We start from the raw sequence: 20377 nt of genomic DNA, 5'->3' as shown, positions 1-20377 counted from the left end.
CCTCACAATCCAAATTACTTCTATTCTTCAAGACTCATATGAACTCCCACTGTATTTATATCTCTCCTAATTTTTCCATCTGTTTTAATATATTTAATTGTATACCTACTATCTTATGTTCACTTTATTTCATTCTTTATTCAAATATTGATTGAGCATTTATTAAGCATCAATCATATGCCAAGTTCTGCTCTTGACCTCTTCATGAGGGCAAAGAAAAATTCCTGCTTTCGTATAGTAGACATTTTGGTTAGCAGAAATGACAATGAAACAAAATATTAGTAAAATAGGAAGTATGTCTCATGGTAGTAAGTGCTGTGTAGAAAAGTAAGGCAGATCTAATATTAGACAGAATGATATAACAATGCTTATTAATACCCATCTAAGCAGAGACTGTTAATTTTTCCTTGCACCTATTCTTTTCTTTTCCCATAGCTATAAACATGACTATCCCTTTAAAAGTCGACAATTTCCAATCTGCTTGCCAATTAAGTGCAGCCTGTGGTTGAATTCTGGTCAACAAGACATAAGATACATATTGGTGTCAGCTTCTGAAAGTCCTTTTCAGATGTCACCTGACATGGGCACTTTGCTCTTTTGCTTCATAGCCCTCTATACTTGGCATCCTGATAAGGACAGCTGGAAATCTAGCCACCATCTTGGCCCAGGGTGAACATCCTAAGGTGATAGAACAATAAATTGAAATGAACCTGGGTTTTAAGAACTATGTGGAACAGAGCCACAATAACATCCTTGAACTGCCAAATTCTGGAATTTTATGAGAGAGAAATACATTTTTATCTTATTTAAGCCATCTTTCTTTGTGGTACTTATGACCTGCAGATGGATCTAATCTTAACTGATATATCTATCTGAATGTAGGATTTTTTTTAACTCACTGATATGTTCTGGAGTTTGACTCTTCCACTCAAAGCAAAAATTCAGAAATTCAATTACAATTTCTTCTACCTTATAACAATTTGGTGACTGATACAGACAGTTCACTCGTTTTTTTATTTGTTTGTTTTTTCATGGAAGTACAAAAAGCAAGCAAGCATGATTTCTAATTAAAGAGAAACATTTTAAAGTTGATTTATATACCATATACTTTTCCTCCCTCAATGAATTTATGAAGCTTAGTTTATACATATACCCTTCAAAAATCAATGGACAAAGTAACATGTTATCAATTTTAACTGATTCTTTTCCATGAGGAAACCACACATATGTACAAGGTTGGACAAATAAGTTTGTGAACTCATCATAGAAAAAGTGCCACACACTTCATTACTGAATATCACTATAATCACCTTCAAAGTACTCCCCTTGGGAAGCTATGCACTAATGCCAGTGCCCAGTCCAACCTTCAAAGCAATTTTGGAACTCTTTTTCTGTAATGGCCATCAGAGCCGTTGTCGTATTACCCTTAATATCCTGAATGTCACCAAAATGTCTTCCTTTCAATATTTCCTTTATCTTTAGGTAAAGAAAGAAGTCACTGGGGACCAGATCAGGTCAGTAGGCAGGGTGTTCCAATACAGTTATTTGTTTACTGGCTAAAATCAGTGCCGTGTGAGCTGGTGCATTGTCATGATGAAATAGCCATGAATTGTTGGCGAAAATTTCAGGTCATTTTAGCTATAACTTTTTCATGCAGCCATTTCAGCAAATGCAATAGGTGACATGAAAATATTAATAAACTTTAATAAATAGCAATTGAAATTATCCAAATGAAACACAAAAGAGAAAAGGAGTGAAAAAAAATGAGCATCATTCAGCTCTTCCAAATAGTAAGTTTGGTTAACTGTTTGTCCAGTTGGTACAAATTCATAATGAATAATCCCTCTGATATCAAAAGAGGTTAGCAACATCATTGCAACAAGTTTGTGAACGTAATTGTCAGAACTCATACTTTTTTTGAACAATATATAGCCTTGAACAATATAAAGACCTTTATGGCTGGGCCCAAACAAAATAAAACAAATACAAAATTATATTATTTTATATAAATATATATATAAATATTAAAAAGGTAAAACTTGTGCTTATAAGCCTTGTACAACCAAGAATCAAATAATTGTTTTGATTTACATTATAACAAAATTTTGAAATTAGGAAAATCTTCACCAACACTATTAATTTAATGTGACAGATGATGTTATTTTGCTGAAACTCACTTGTTTCTTGAAACATGAATATGTACTACTATTAAGGGTAGGTTCTCTTGAGTACATACTTATCTTCTATTAAAAGGTATAATTTCTCACCACTTGTCTCTCTTCAAACTACGTTGTTTTAAAGCACACAGTGACATAATTTGGTTTTCACTAGAGAGTCATCTTTTATGTATTGAATTATTTGCTTCTGATGATTAATTTTAACTTAAGAGAGTGAATAATTCTTCATTAATTTGATTTTTAAATACAAGCAAAAACTTAAACATAAAAACCATATGACAGATTTCCCACTAAGATGTAATACTATGTACTGTATTAATGCTCTTCCTGATACAACTTATAAATGGATACAATATATGGAATGATTGGTCTCCAGATATTAGATACCTGGCAAGTATGGGGACTTTTCTCTGAAAGACAGGAAATATGACATGAACTCAATGACTGTTAATGGTATGAATACTGATTAGCAAACGTATGATAGCTACCAAGAAGGATTACAAGGAATAGTGTCCCAAGTTCACAAAATGGAGAAAATTATATCTATTTTCAGCAACTGCAGTGAAAAACTTTAGAATTCATAGGTATTCAGCTAAAGTATTAACAAGCATCATATTTCAATATTGGAAAATTTTTAAACCCTCTAGTTCTGTTTATCAAAGCTTAAAAGCAAGACTGAAAAGGAAGAAACTGTTTCTAAACAGACTGTATCCCAGAAAAAATACTAAATTTTTTTTTAGAAATATGAAATGATCTAGCTCCCAACAATATGAAATTCACAATGCTTAATACTCAATAAAAAATTCCCATACATGCAAAGAAACCCATATGAGGAGAAAAATAAACCAATTGAAACTGACCCAGGAATGACAGAGATGGGAGAATTAGTAGATAGATATTAAATTAGTTATTATAACTATATTCCAAATATTTAAGAAGTTACAGAAAAGATTAAACATATAAAGTAGAGATATGGAATATATGTTTAAAAAATAAACTTCTAGAGATAAAAAAGTACAGTTGGTGACATGAAAATATTATTAAACTTTAATAAATAGCAATAGAAATCATCCAAATGAAACACAAAAGAGAAAAGGAGTTTAAAAAAATGAGCATCATTAAACTTTGGGACAATTTCAAGTGATAAAATATATGTGTAATTAGAGTCCCCAAAACAGGGACATTAAGGGGTAGAAAATTTTTGAGATGATAGATAAATTTTTTTCTAAAATAATGAAAATTATAAAGACACAGATCCAAGACGCTCAATAAATCCCAAGCATGAGAAATATGAAGAGAACTATACCACAGCACATCATATCAAATTGCTTAAAATCACTAATAAAGAGAAAATCAACCAGAGAAAAAAGATACATTATGTACAGAGGAGTGAAGATAAAGGATGACAGCAAATTTTTCATCAGAAACAGTATACACTAAAAGGCATGGAACATTATCTTTAAAGTACTGAATAATCAAAACTGTCAAAATAGAATACTTTACTCAGCAAAAACGTCTATCAAAAGCAAAATTGAAACAAAGACATTGAAACATACAAATGCTAAATACATTCATTACCAGCAGTCCTGCTCTATAGGACAAAAATTAAAGGAAGTCATGCGGGCAGAAAGAAAGTAATACCAGACGGACACCTGTATACACACAAAGGAATTAAATTGTGGGAAATGATAACAACATAGGTAACTGTAAAATATTTTGCTCTTATTATCTCAAAATGTATTATAGACCTAAAAGTAAAACTGAAACTTAATTCTATAAAGCTTCTAGAAGAAAATATACGATTAAATCTTTATAACCTTGAATTGGACCAAACTTCTTAGATACTGCATTAAAAGCATGATCCACACAAGAACAAATTGACAAATTTCATTTCACCAAAATTAAGAATGTATGCTCTCTGAAAGACACCATTAAATAAATGAAAAAAAAGCTATAAACTAGGAGAAAATATTTGCAAAATCCATTAAGGATTTGTCTCAGAATCTCAAACTCATACTAAGAAAACAAAAAATGAAATGAAAAAATAGACAAAAGATTTTAACAGACACTTCACCAAAGATGATATATGAATGACAAGTAACTACATGAAAAGATATTCAACATCATTAGTCATTAAAGAAATACAAATTAAAGCCAAAAGTGCCTAGCCCAATGCTGTACTTGAAATATGAATGTTTTAGTAAATGAATCAAAAGTACAATAAATGTATTGAAAGTCAGGACCAAGTGTTTCCCAATCTTTTGTTTTGAACAATCCTAATGTAGTTCTATCATTTGAAAATATGCCAAAATGTCAACCAAATTAAATTATGTTTTCTTTAGCTAGTTTAATAAATAAATGTCAAAGGCATTTTCAGAAGTGGGCAGAAAAACATTGAAAATTTTATAATAGGTAGTGAACCATCATTATAGGCAAAATGGTCAAATAATATAAATGTTTCCGTCTGACATTTTCTTGCCTTGCAGGGTATGATTTGAATACTATACTATCTCAGCTGTCTTCTGCCCAAGGATATCACTTAATATGGGTATAGCAGCATCCATCATCCAGTGAATATAGTCCATTTCCTATTCTCCCTCATGTACACTCATGGCCTTTTCCCAAATAGATAATATGGAAGGAAAGTGATACCTTCAATAAGTTTGACATTAAGACCACTGTTATATTTAACTGTTGATTTTTTGAGTTGGTCTTAAGAAAAAGGTATGTCTACCTCTCACTTAGTTTTTAATCAGACTGGCATGGTTCTCTAATTTAGAAAGAGGAAATGTCGGCTCTATGAAACTGAGCCTTTAAGCCACCAAGAAGCAGTTTAAAACACTACTCTATCCTTATCTGTTATGTTGTTAACTGAAGATGCCCTTGGTTAGTGAGATGGACATTTAATGGAGAAAAGAAAGCAGACACAAAAGAGAAAAATATAAAATTAAGAAATGTAAGAGCAAGAAAAAAATTGAATTAAATATTATAATGTATGCATTTTAACAAGATTATCATAATGTTATACAATCAAAGATGTAGTTATAAAAGAATAGATGTAGTTATAAAAGATGTAGCTATAAAAGACTAGATGTAATATTGAGTAGAGAAGTTCTAAAATGAAACGTTGTTTTCAAAGTCAGCAGCAACCATAAAAAGGCAGCACCAGGACTACACCTCTCTTGGCAAGCTGGAGAAGTTACCTGAAGTGTAAAAACTGGCTAAAACCCTGGAGAGGTAATTCTGCAATAAACAACTTGATACCACTTTATCTTGTCATACAACACCGAAACTCTTCACAATAATCTGAAAATATGCTCCTCTGCTTTGTACAGAAGCAAAGCTTCCACTAGTGTCTACAAAAGAAGAACAGCATCAAGCATGTTGTGCCTAAGTAGAAGAGCCCTGGTCACCCAAGCAGCTATTTTCGATTGTATTAACTCTAATTCTTCAAGGCGGTTTTTAAAAAGTAAAACACAAACATCACTATAGCGAGATAAAAGTACAGAGTCCTTGGATAATTTATAGACAGTGTCTCACCTCAATGTTTTTTGGAGGTTAGGTAAAAACAATTTGAAAAGTGCAGATAGATAGATACAAAGATAGATAGATTAAAATCATTATTTTTGGACTTCATTATTAAAAATATTATAGAATATACCCAAATATTTAACTCTGATAATTAATGCAGGCACTATTTTCTAGCATTTATTCCACTTAGCTGATTAAAAGACACATCACATAGACAATTAAACACAAAAATTGTACCATGATAACTATTCTTTGACTGTGTCATAGCATATTTGAACAAAAAGCATTCCAGTAATAAATTTCTTGATCTGAAATATTGTACACCATAGTGGTTACCTCCAATTGTGAGAATATGGGTTGGCTTTGTTTCAAATATTTAATTTTGCTTGGTTCCCCATTTTTCTACAATGGCCATGATTTTGCTTTTGCACTAACTTTTTAATTTATTTCCATTTTAAACTTAAAAAAAAAAAAGGCCTTGTGCAAAATAACTTCTACTTGCCCCTCCAGACCCAGCCACTATTATTCCTGCCCGCCCTACTCCTGTGACCAGGAGCTGGTACATATAGATTGCAATGGTAGGCTTTATTGTCCTTTTGCTTCCATTTTAATTTGGCCAAGGAGAAGTAGCAGACAACAGGGCAAAAAACTGTGAGGTGTTTTCTTGTACGTTCCACTAGCTTTCTCTTTCCCAGGTAGTTTTACACTGACTGGGACTCCCTACACATGCCACAGTTTTGTCAGTGAGCATTTTCTCTAAATTATGGAAATTTCCATTCCCTTGTCTCTTCATGTCTGGAGGTAGAAAGGACCCCATTGTTTCTAGCTCTGGGACACTGTAGCATTCATTGCTATTTTCCCTAACAATCCCTATCAATCATTCTTCAAATTATCGAACTGAGAGTGCCTATCTGTTTTCTATCAGGATTTTGACTGATAGCTCACTATATTATAAATATCCTGAAAATGAATATTTAGAAATTCTCATATTAAAAGTAGTTTTTAATGGATAATTTGGGCATGAATTGATGTTATATAAATTTAGGTCACAATTTCACAATGCTGAAATATTTTGAGTGTTTAGTCATTTAGCAAATTTTGAGGTGTGACTAGTCTGCTAAATGGGTTATTATTTGACAAATGAGCTTGGATTTTATAACAGAAATCCACTTGAGAAGGTCCACCATGGCAGAATAGGTAAACACTATGCCTGCTATCTCCAGGATCTTATTAAAATTACAACTAAATTATAGAACAATCAACCTCAAAAATCATCTGACGACTAGCTGAACAGAAGCCCTATAACTAAGGATACGAAAAAGAAGTCAGGTTGAGACTAGTAGGAGGGGCAGAGATGTGAAATGGGCTGACCCCAAAACCAGAGGTAGTGGTTGAGCACTGGGAGGGAAACCTTGGTGGCGGAGATTTCCCCTGTAAAGGGAGAGATCCCTTCTTACACCAGGATCCCCAGCCCAGCGGACCTGTGTTAGGAAGGGGAGTCCCCACAACATCTGGCAATGAAAATCAGCAAGGACTATGTCCATCCATCCCGGTGAGATGGAAGATGGCTGGAAACACAGATGCCCTCTTAAAGAGCCTGCACACAAATTCACTCACTTGTAAACACTCACCTAGTTGCCGGTGGAGGGGCAGCAACTCACGAGACACCACAGACATATGGGAAGACTGAGTTGTGTGGCTTTAGGGGCGAAGGCCAGAGGGACAGCCACCACTTTCCCTGTGTAGAGCCTGCCCCATATGAAGTCTACAGGAGGGTGCCGTCTTTCCTGTGTTGAACACTCCCCCAGAGAGCCAAATCTGAGACTGCATCAGTCTGGTAAAATCTGTGCATGTGCATCACATTGATGATACACGGGGTTCCTGCTCCACCCAGCTAGTGCTACATTATTAGGGGCACTATTGGCTCCTGGGAAGCCAACTCCACCTCACAAGCTGCAGAAGCCTTTTATAGCAAAAAACAGCTCACAATGGCCCAAGAACTTTCGGTGACAGGCAGTCAGCCACAGATGGCACTGCACTCTCTCTTTGGTAGCCTCAGGGATTTGCAGGCCTGAGGCAAGTGGTGGCTGTGTGCAGTGTTCTTAGGGCATTTTGTGGAATGATCACAGGCCTGGCACTGGGGCAAGAACTGAATCTGCATTAACTGTGTAAAAGCTACTGGCCATACCCTGTGACTCCCTAGGACGCTATTCTACCCAGCTAGTGCTGCATCACCAGGGATACTCTCAACACAGGGTCAACAAGCCTGGCCCACTCATCTAAGTGGGCTCTTTCAATAAGTGAGCCTTATAGGCAGCAAGCAGGGGAAAACAGGCCCTGGGCCTTTTGTTAATCTGCCCAAGGTCCAATACCGATGGCAGCCAGCCTCTGTTCACAGCAAGGCTAACCCCACATGCCTCCGGGTCCAGTACAAGCAGCAACCAACCACATATAACTTTGCAGCTTCTCCCAGATAGCCCAGGGCCAGTCACAGACAATGCTGAAATTGGCCTGCATTGGAGCCCCTCCCAAGAGACACCAAATACAACACACACAGAGGCCAGCTTCAGGCTACACCAGAGCACTACATGATTAGCCCCACAAATAGCACACCCAAAGGGTGGTCTCAATAGGCACAAGAGCCCGCTGGGGCAAATTACCATCTCAGGGGTCAGCACCCACATAGCAGCTCATACACTGTATGTAGCCAGTTAGCACAAAGAGTCAACCTGACAGTCAACACCACCCAATGACATGCCAAAAGCAATTAAGGCACAACGACAACAGGAGAATACACACAGTATACACATGGGACACTCCCAGAAACACATGCACAGGTGATTAGGAAAACTGTGCCATTAAACCACACAGGACACATACTACAGAAAGCCACCAGCAGGAACTGAAAGATGTAGGAGATGTACCTAATCCATAGAAGCAAACACAGAAAGGCGGCCAGAACGAGGAAACAAAGGTTTTTGTTCCAAATAAAAGAACAGCAAGAAAACTCCAGAAAAAGAACTAAATGCAATGGAGGCAACCAACCTACCAAAGACAGAGTTTAAAACACTGGTTAAAAGAATGCTTAAAGAACTTAGTAAGAACTTCAACAAAGATAGTAAACATAAAGATGGGCATAGAAACCATGAAAAAAGAACCAGTCAGAAATAAAGAATACAATAAACAAAATGAAGAATATACAAGGAGGAATCAACAGCAGATTAGATGAAGCAGAGGATCGAATCAGTAATTTAGAAGACAAGGTAGCAGAAAATACCCAACTGGAAAAACAAAAAGAAAAAAGAATTAAAAAAATAGTTAAGGGACCTGTAGGACAAAATCAAGTGTAACAACATTATCATAATAGGAGAACCAGAAGAAGAGAGGGAGCAAGGGATGAAGAACCTATTTGAAGAAATAATGACTGAAAATGTCCCTAACCTGGTGAAGGAAATAGACATATAAGCCCAGAAAAAGAAAAGATGGCACCCTCCTGTAGCCTACATGTGAGGCAGGCTCCACACAGAAATAATGGCTGCTCTCCCTCCAGCCCTCATCTGGAAGCCACACAGTTCAGTCTTTCCCCCTGTCTATGGCACCTCGCCAGTTGCTACCCCTCCACTGGAGACCAGGTGAGTGTTGGCAAGCAAGTGAGTCTGTGTGTGGGCTCTTTAAGAAGGCATCTGGGATGAACTGTCCTCTGTCTCACCTGGACAGGCAGACAGAGTCCTTGCTGATTTTCACTGCCAGATGTTGTGGGAACTCCTATTCCTGGAACAGGACCCCTGGACTTGGAAGCCTGGTGTGGGCCTGGGACTCCTCCCTCTTCCTGGGGGACCTCCACTACTGAGGTGTTCCTCCTGGTGTTCAACCACTATCTGTGGGTTTGGCGTCTCCGCCCCTGCTACCAGTCTTGATGTGGCCTCTTTGTATCCTTAGCTATAGGGGTTCTGTTCAGCTAGTCTTTAGATGATTCTTGAGGTTGGATGTTCTATAATTTAGTTGCAATTTCAGTGTGATCCTGGGATGTAGTAGGCATAGCATTTACCTAATCTGCCAACTTGGACTCCTAAAACTATTTGCCTGTCCTCACTCTTGAATGATAGTTCATCTTGGCTGAGAATGCTAGGTTGAGTTGTTTTTCTTAACAATTTGAAATTATTGTCATTATTTCCTGGTGTTTAGTTTTGCTGTTGAGAATTCTGCTGCCATTCTAATTGCCATCTCTTTGTAGGTTACCTCTCTTTTCTTCTTTTAAAAGCTATTTGTTTTTAATGTTTTTCAAATGTATATTATATGTCTAGATGTGATTTATATTTATCCAATTATAGTCTTATTGTTTTTCTTAACTCTGACAATTCTGATGAATCTGATGTCTCATAAATTTGGGGAAGTTATTAATCTTTTTCAAATATTGTCTCTTCCTTTTTACTGTTACTCTCTATTCTCTGATACCAGCAGTTTAGGCAGTATACTCTTTTATCCTTTTTTGTAAATCTTTTTTTTTCTCTTATCCTCTCTTTTGTATTTTCCTTTCCTTTATCTCTCTGTGTTTTAATGTCAATAATTTCCTCAAATGCCCATTTACTTTCCTAATTATTTCTTCAGATTATTCAGATGTCTTTTTAAACCCTTCAATTTATATTTGTATTTCATTGAGTAGCTTTTCCATTTCTAGAAGTTCTGTTTCCTTCCCCTCCCCAACCTAATCTTTTTTTCATAGTGTCTCCATTTTCTTGAGATAATCCCTTATATCTTACACTGTGCAAGTTATCTTCAGAACAGTTCTATTTTTGCTTCTGCCAGGCATCACTACCCAGAGACCATTTTTGATGTTGTTATCATTGTTCATTTCTTATTTTGGAATATGTGAGTATCCATGCAGTGAATTCTCATGGGAGACGTTTTGTTTTCACCATAATATAATTTTCTTCTATAGTAGTCAGGTTTGTTGTTGTTTGTTTTTGTTTTTTTCCTGACCTTTTCTTTCAGTGTATCTGTAGCTACTTGCTCCAAATTTTATGCAAGGGTTTCAGTTACATTTTGTTTTGCTGTGACAACTCCACACACCCTGCTCCTTTCATTACAGTAGGTTAAAAATCCAAGCCTAAACTTGATAACTCAACCTGTCCCTACCCCCCCAGCAGAGGGCAGCTTTAACATCAACTCAAATGTTTATACTTTGCATTTCAGCTTCTTAATTTTTGAGAACTGGATATATCCGTGTGTGTGTGTGTGTGTGTGTGTGTGTGTGTGTGTGTGTATTTCAGTTACACAATTTTAAAAAAATCCCAAGTATATTTTATTTATTTGGCTTATTTAAATCCAGGGCAATATCATAGTCTGTTAGCCAGCTATTTGGGAGTTTTTTGCCTTTCTTTACTAGTTTTTCCCAGAGCAATGGATTATCCCTATTTACATATAGTACTAATGGGGACACACACACACACACGCACACTCAGCCTACTAGGAAGTCATTTCAGATGAATACATGTGTCAGAAATTGGCTTCAGAAACTCGAAGCATACCTCCTCTTCCAGAGAAGCAGGAAGAGGCTTTTTTCCTTCCACAATTGGTATGAATAAGAAAGGCGCATTATGGTCACCTTCAGAACAGAATCAGTCAATCAGCCCATACATTTATTGAGTGTTTGACTTCAAATAAATCCCAACTTTAGGAGCAGTGTTCATGAATTCCTAATACATCACCCTTCATACTATTTGCATGTAAGTTTTATAGCCCAAAAGATGTTTTATAAGTGATATTTTCTCTTGAATACAGTCACTAGTCTCCCTTTATTTTGTCTGAATTTATATATTGCTTATCAAAGATTTCAAATTCATAATAATATATTTGTGATTTTGAAACAATTATTCACAAGACACAAGTCAGAAAATATTTAGTACAAAGTACAGTGTTTTAGTGCTAAGTTGTACTATTTTGTTTTAACAGCAAAAATTAAACTTTAGTACATAACATGGATCATGCCAAAAATACAAATAGCTTTTAAAATAACTGCTAACAAGCAAATTAGCTACAGAATGGAATGGCAGCAGATCAATAATGACAGTAAAACTACAGAGTTCTTGCTGATCTCATATTGTCTGTGAATGCAAACTGTAAAAGAGGTCCCCACAGGCCTCCAACAATAACCTACAAAGAATGAGACACAAAGGGTATCGAGCATAAAGATAGTTCAATTTCCCAAGATAGCCAGCTCTTGTCACATCAAACCACCTATTAGTCACAAACTCATACAACTAAGAATTCTCTGGCCTCCCGAGATCAGCTGTCATCTTGAAGGAGATAATACCAATGAAAGGCACCAGTTTCTTCTGTAACATGTTTAGTTTATTGTTTTCAATAGATCAAGCAATTTACGATGTTGCTATTACATACAAATAAGGTGCTATACTCTTAGATTGGAAAATGACATTAATGTGTCAGTAAATTCAAAAGGAAAGGTAAACAAAATAAATGTGAAAATATAGTAGCATACCCAAAAGAACACACATCCTCTTATTATTTCATATATTTTAATATTATTTAGAATTACCCAAAAAGGTGTTAACCAAACAATGAAATAAAATGCTGTAAGAAATTTAAAAGTTTAGAACTTATGGAGTAACTAAAAAGCAACTGGTGTAATCTCCTTCTTCGATGAATATGGAAAATGAAGCTCACTGCATTTAAATAAATAGGGTATCATAGTAGTTTAATAGTATTATAAGTACAGGACACTCAAGGCAATTTTGAACACCCTTTAGAACTATTTACTATACACACAATACAAAAATATTTCCAATAAAGTTATACATATATATGTAGATATATGTAGATATATATATATATATATATATATATATATATATATATATATATATATATATGGTGTGATGCAATAGGGAAATTAACAAAATTGTTTGTGAACCCTCCAAATAAATATTGAGTAGCTATGGCATGCCAGGTTGTGACCCAATTGCTGGGATTTAAAGATGATATCCTTCCTGAAGAATTATGTAATCTGATGTGAGAATGCAGATGGGTATTTCAATTGAAAGATAATTGAGTTTTGTGGTGGCTGTATGCACAAGGTGCTATTTGAAAACAGAGGAGAAACATCTAAATTGTGCTACAACATTGGGAGGATTCCAGAGGCTTTCTACAGAAGGAAATTCTTGAGTTAAATTTTCAAAATAGCAGGAGAGAGCTAGATAGAAAATAAATTTTGGATATTAGCCCCTTAGAAGGCGGTATTGGCAAATATATTTTCCCATTCAGTTGGTTGCCTCTTTTATTATGTTGATGGTTTCTTTTGCTTTGTAGAAGATTTTTAGTTTGATATAGTCCAATTCATTTATTTTGGCTTTTACTTCACTTGTCTTTGAGGTCAAATTCATAAAATTCTCTTTGAACCAAAGGTCCATAAATTTAGTACCTGTGTTTTCTTCTATGCAGTTTATTGTTTCAGGTCTTATGTTTAGGTCTTTTATCCATTTTGAGTTAATTTTGATGCATGGTGACAGACAGTAGTCCAGTTTCATTCTATTGCATGTGGCTTTCCAATTCTCCCAGCACCATTTATTGAAGAGGCTTTCTTTTCTCTATTGAATGTTTTTGGCTTCTTTGTCAGAAATTATCTGTCCATTTTTATGTGGGTTTATTTCTGGGTTTTCAATTCTATTCCATTGGTCTGTGTATCTGTTTATCAATACGATGCTGTTTTGATAATTGTTGCCCTGTAGTACAACTTGATGCCAGGGAGTGTAACAACTCCTGCATTATTCTTTTCTCTTAGGATTGCTTTGGCTATTCGGGGTCTTTTGTGGTTCCGTAAAATCTGATAATGTTTGGTTCTATTTCTTTAAAAAATGTCATTGGGATTTTGATGGGGATTGCTTTAAATCTGTATATTGTTTTGGGTAGTATAGCCATCTTAACTATGTTGATTCTTCTAATGCATGAACATAGAATGTCTTTCCATTTCTTTGTGTCTTCTTCAATTTCATTTAAAAATGTCATAGTTTTCAGTGTATAAGTCCTCCACATCTTTGGCTAAGTTTATTCCTAGGTATTTTATTCTTTTTGTTGCAATTGCATACGGAGATTTTTTTTTTCTTTTTTTCTGAGATTTCATTATTAGTATGTAGGAATGCGATGGATTTTTGAACATTGCTTTTGTAACCAGCAACTTTACCATATTTGTTTATTGTTTCTAATAGCTTTTTGGTAGAGTCTTTAGGGTTTTCTATATAAAGCATCATGTCATATGCAAAAAGTGACAATTTAACTTCTTTATTCCCAATTCAGACGCCTTTTATTTATTTCTCTTGCCTGATTGCTCTGGCTAGGACTTCCAATACTATGTTGAATAGCAGTGGTGATAAGGGACAACCCTGTCTTGTTCCTAGACATAGAGCAAAGGGTCTCAGCTTTTCAGCACTAACTATGATATTAGCTGAGCATTTGTCATATATGGCCTTGATTATTTTAAGGTATTTTCCTTTTATACCCATTTTATTATGTGTTTTATTTATAAATGAATGTTGTATCTTGTCAGGTGCTTTTTTTGCATCAATTGATATAATCATATGATAGGGGCTAATAACCAAAATATATAAGGAACACATATAACTCAACAACAAAAATATCAAACAATCCAATTAAAAAATGGGCAGAGGACCTAAATAGACATTTCTCCGGAGGACATACAGATGGCCAATAGACATATGAAAAATGTTCAACATCACTAATCATCACAATGAGATATCACCCCACATCAGTCAGAATGGCTATCATCAACAAGACAGACAATAACAAGTGTTGGAGAGGCTGTGGAGAAAAAGGAATCCCATACACTGTTGGTGGGAATGCAGACTGGTGCAGCTGCTATGGAACACAGTGTGGAGGTTCCTCAAAAAATTAAGAATAGAATTACCATATGACCCAGCAATCCCTCTCCTGGGTATCTACCAAAAAAAAATCTGAAAACATTTATTCATAAAGATATATGTGGAGTGACGTCATAGCAATGGCGGCAGCGGGGCGCACTTTTTGAGTTCTCCGTCGGATCTTATCAGAAACGGGAAGCTTATAACCCATCAAAGGACTCTCTGCTCATCACGCAGAACAGCGAAGAGACTCGCGCAGGGATTTCTTGCAGGTGGGGAAAAATTGGGCGAGCAGGGGAAGAAGGAAGGGAGCGGAGCGGAGACGCGCCGCACCTGCGGTGGCGGTGGGGACGCGGGTTGGGATCGCGGTCCACACCTGTGGCGGTAGAAATTCGGCCCCCACCCTCGGGTTGTGGAAATCTGCTCCGCACCTGTGCCTGTGAAATTCCAGCCCACACCCACGGCTACAGATACGCAGGATATCCCAGGACGGAGGAGAGCCCGGAAGCCACGAGGTGGGCGTTTTGCCCTGCATCCCACAGCGGACCTCTCCCGCTGCAGGGGCAGCATATCCAGCATTAACTTCAGCTAATAACCTCAGTTGGTCCTTGGGCCGGACAAGGAACACAGACTCCGTGCCTGGGCACCTTCCCCCGCTCTTCTGACCCTGCCCCCGCCTTTCTAGAGACTTGATCTAGCCCCTGCACTAAGGAGCAGCGGCAGATTACAGAGGCGCCTTGGAGCCCCGGCTCCGGGAAGACAGGCGGGCCCAGGGAGGAGGCTAGGAGCTGGGAATCTTCCGCCCCCAGCCACCACCTTTTCTGGCCTGCGGGAAGAGTGTTAAGACAGCGGGGCTGGGAAAGAGAAGACCCCTCCTTCCATCCCCAGCCCCCACCCTTTCTAGCCAGCCTAGAGCGGGGTAAACACATCCCCAGCTGCAGAGACGCAGGGGTTCCCAGGACAAAAGAGAGAACACAAAAGCCAAGTGCCGGACTCTACTTTGCGTCCCACAGCAGACCTCTCCCTCCCGCAGAGGGAGGATTTCTAGCATTTGAGACTATTAAACTCCATACCTGGGCCCCTCCCCCCGCTCTTCCAATCCTACCCCCACCCTTCCAGAGACTTAAACTGGCTCCTGATCTGAAGAGCAGTGTCAGATTACAGAGGAGCCTTGGGGTTTGGGCTAAGGGAAGACTGGCCGCTGGCTTTGGTCCAGGGAAGAGGCTGAGAAGAGTGTGGTTTGCCCTGGACTAGGAGACAGAAGACTCATCCACCCCCAGATACCACCTTTTCTGGCCTGTGGGTGGGGTGTGACACAGCTGGGCTGGGAAAGAGAAGACCCCTCTTTCCATCCCCAGCCCCCACCCTTTCTGGCCTGCCTAGGGCGTGGCAATTACATGGGCGGAGGCACTCCCAGGGATCAGCAGTAAGTGGTATATACAGCACTCAGCTTTCAGCAGCTGAGGAATTCCCTGCCGGCCACACACACACACAGGGAAGAGGTGCCCTAAGACTCAGGAGAGCTGGACACAGGGCTGGTGGTGCTATTCTCGGTGTGCATATGTGCCGGCAAGGGCAGAAACTGCACTGACTTTGTAAAACCTACTGTCCAGACCCCTCAGCCCCACGCATCTAAAGCTGCAGCCTCAGAGTCACTCTGGGCATCAGGTGACCGGCTCTACCTGCACAATACGCAGGGGATTACTTGGTGGGCTTAAGCCACAACTGGCGCTGTTTTTTTTTTTTTTTTTTCTTTTTCTTTCTTTTCTTTCTGTTTTGATTTGTCTTTATATTTTTGACATCTTTGCCTGTGTCGAGTGGGGATTCTGTGCTACAGCAGAGAACAACTTGGAGATCACTTGGTGGGCTTAAGCCACAACTGGCGCTGTGTTTTTTGTTTGTTTGTTTGTTTTTTGTTTGTTTGTTTTTTGTTTGTTTGTTTGTTTTTGTTCTGTGTTGATTTGTCTTTGTATTTTTGACATCTTTGCCTGTGTCGAGTGGGGATTCTGTGCTACAGCAGAGAACAACTTGGAGATTACTTGGTGGGCTTAAGCCACAACTGGCGCTGTGTTTTTTGTTTGTTTGTTTGTTTTTTGTTTGTTTGTTTTTTGTTTGTTTGTTTGTTTTTGTTCGGTGTTGATTTGTCTTTATATTTTTGACATCTTTGCCTATGTCGAGTGGGGGTTGTCGATTGTTTTTTTACATGTGAATGTATTTGACTTTTTCCTTGTTGTTATTGTTGTGCTTGGTGATTTGCTTTGTTCTGTAATTGCCCTACCAGTGCCCAGCTTAAGAGGCACAAGATTCAACATACCCAGCGGCCAACTCCAGACCAAGCCAGAGTACTACCGGGTTTGACCTACAAGTGACACACTCAGAGGGGATTCTTTACAGGCACATAGAGGCCAAAGGGCAAACCACATCTAAGCGGTCAATCCTCACGCAGCAGAATACCCTGCGTGGGCAAAGCCAAGTCTTACAACTAGTCAGCCTAGGAGTTAACTCCACCTACCCACAAGCGAAAAGCAATTAAGGATCTTCTTTAACAGGACAATATACACAACACAAGAGTCACTTTTAGAGCACACGCAGGGGAGAAGAACGAAGTAGTGCAAGTCAAATATAAAGGACATTTATTATATACTAATCCAGCAAGAACTAAGAACTCCAGGGCACCTATCTAATACATCGAAGCAAACACAGAGAGTCAACCAGAATGAGGAAACAAAGAAACATATCCCAAATAAAAGAACAGAAGAAACCTTCAGAAATGGAACTAAATGAAGCAGAGGTAACCAAACTGTCAGAGACAGAGTTCAGAATACTGATGATAAGAATGTTTAAGGAACTTAGAGAGGACATCAAGAAGGATGTAGAAATCATAACGAACAACCAGTTAGAACTAAAGAACACAGTTACCGAAATAAAGAACTCACTTGAAGGAATTAACAGCAGGTTAGATGAAGCAGAGGATCGAATCAGCGACTTAGAAGACAAGTTAGCAGAGATCACCCAAACAGAACAACAGAAAGAAAAAAGAATAAAAAACAATGAAGATGGTTTAAGAGACCTATGGGATAACATCAAGCGCAACAACATGCGCATCATAGGAATACCAGAAGGTGAAGAGAAGAAACAAGGGATTGAGAACATATTTGAAGTAATAATGTCTGAAAATTTCCCTAACCTGATGAAGGAAACCAACATACAAGTCCAGGAAGTGCAGAGAGTTCCAACCAGGATAAACCCAAACAGGTCCACTCCAAGACACATTATAGCTAAAATGGCAAAGATTAAAGACAAAGAGAGAATCCTAAAAGCAGCAAGAGAAAGACAGAGGGTTACATACAAGGGAACTCCCATAAGACTATCAAATGACTTTTCTGCAGAAACATTGAAGGCCAGGAGGGAGTGGCAGGAGATACTCAAAGTGATGGAAAACAAAGGCCTACAACCTAGGTTGCTTTATCCAGCAAGGCTATCACTTAAAATTGATGGGGAGATAAAGAGCTTCCCAGAAAAGAATAAGCTAAAGGAATTCATTACCACCAAGCCAGCATTGCAAGAAATACTAAAAGGACTTCTGTAAATAGAAGAAAGACGAAAACAATTTATCCACAAATTTAAAAATGGCAATAACTATGTACTTATCAATAATCACTTTAAATGTAAATGGTTTAAATGCTCCAATCAAGAGACATAGGGTGGCTGAATGGATAAGAAAGCAAGACCCTTGTATATGCTGTATACAAGAGACTCACCTCAGATCAAAAGACACACACAGGCTAAAAGTGAAGGGTTGGAGTAAGATATTCCATGCAAATGGAAATGAGAAAAAAGCTGGAGTTGCAATACTTATCTCTGACAAAATAGACTTTAAAATGAAGAAAATATTAAAAGACAAAGATGGACACTATATAATAATAAAGGGATCAATTCGACAAGAGGATATAACTCTAGTAAACATCTATGCACCCAACATAGGAGCACCTAAATATATAAAACAGATATTGACTGACATAAAGATGGAGATCAACAGTAACACTATCATAGTAGGGGACTTCAACACACCTCTGACAACAAGGGACAGGTCTTCCAGACAGAAAATCAATACGGAAACAACAGCCTTAAATGACACATTGGACCACTTGGATTTAATTGATATTTTCAGAGCATTTCACCCCAATGCTGCAGAATACACGTTCTTCTCAAGCGCACATGGAACATTCTCCAAGATAGACCATATGTTAGGCCACAAAGCAAGTCTGGATAAATTTAAGAAAATTGAAATCATACCAATTGTCTTCTCTGACCACAGTGCTATGAAATTAGAAATGAACTACAGGAAAAAGACTGGAAGACACACAAATTCATGGAGGCTGAATAATATGTTACTAAACAATGAATGGGTCAAACAGGAGATCAAGGAAGAAATCAAAAGATATCTCGAGACAAACGAAAATGAAAATACAACGACCCAAAATCTATGGGATGCAGCGAAAGCAGTCCTAAGAGGGAAGTTCATAGCACTGCAGGCCTACCTAAAGAAACAAGAAACATCACTAATCAACAGTTTATCTTCACACTTAAGGGATCTGGAAAAAGAACAACAAAATAAGCCCAAAGGGAGTACAAGGAAGGAGATAATAAAGATCAGAGCGGAAATAAATGAAATAGAAACCAGAAAAATAATACAAAAGATCAATGAATCCAAGAGTTGGTTCTTAGAGAAGATAAACAAAATTGACAAACCTTTAGCCAGACTCATTAAAAAAAAGAGAGAGAGGACCCAAATTAATAAAATCAGTAATGAAAGAGGAGAAGTGACAACAGACACCGCAGAGATACAAAAAATCCTAAGAAATTTCTATGAGCAACTGTATGCCAACAAATTTGACAACCTGGAAGAAATGGACAATTTCCTAGATGCATACAACCTCCCAAGGCTAACTCAAGAGGAGACAGAAAACCTGAATAGACTGATTACCACCAAGGAAATTGAATCAGTAATCAACAATCTCCCAACAAACAAAAGCCCTGGACCAGATGGCTTTACAGGTGAATTTTACAGAGCGTTCCAAAAAGAATTGTCACCTATTCTCCTCAAACTCTTCCAAAAAATCCAGAGGGAGGGAAGACTCCCAAACACTTTTTACGAAGCCACTATCACCCTGATCCCAAAATCAGACAAAGACACCACAAAAAAAGAAAACTACAGGCCGATATCGCTAATGAACATAGATGCAAAAATCCTCAACAAAATACTAGCAAACAGAATTCAGCAATATATTAAAAAGATTATACACCATGACCAAGTGGGATTCATCCCTGGCATGCAAGGGTGGTTCAACATCCGCAAATCAATTAATGTGATACACCACATTAACAAAATGAAAAATAAAAATCATATGATCTTATCAATTGACGCAGAAAAAGCATTTGATAAAATTCAGCAGCCATTCATGATAAAAACCCTTAAGAAAGTGGGAATAGAGGGATCATATCTCAACATAATAAAGGCCATATATGATAGACCCACAGCTAACATCATACTCAATGGGGAAAAACTAAAACCATTCCCCTTAAAATCAGGAACAAGGCAAGGCTGCCCACTTTCTCCACTTCTATTCAACATAGTGCTGGAAGTTCTAGCCACAGCAATCAGACAAGAAAAAGAAATAAAAGGCATCCAAATCGGTAAGGAGGAAGTAAAACTGTCATTATATGCAGATGATATGATACTATATTTAGAGAACCCTAAAGACTCCACCAAGAAAC

This window comes from Rhinolophus sinicus, chromosome 1 (genome assembly GCF_057876585.1).
Source record: "Rhinolophus sinicus isolate RSI-liver-muscle chromosome 1, RSI-T2T, whole genome shotgun sequence".
Classification (NCBI taxonomy): domain Eukaryota; kingdom Metazoa; phylum Chordata; class Mammalia; order Chiroptera; family Rhinolophidae; genus Rhinolophus; species Rhinolophus sinicus.
The sequence above is the reverse complement of the archived record's forward strand: the minus strand, read 5'-3'. Positions refer to the sequence as shown.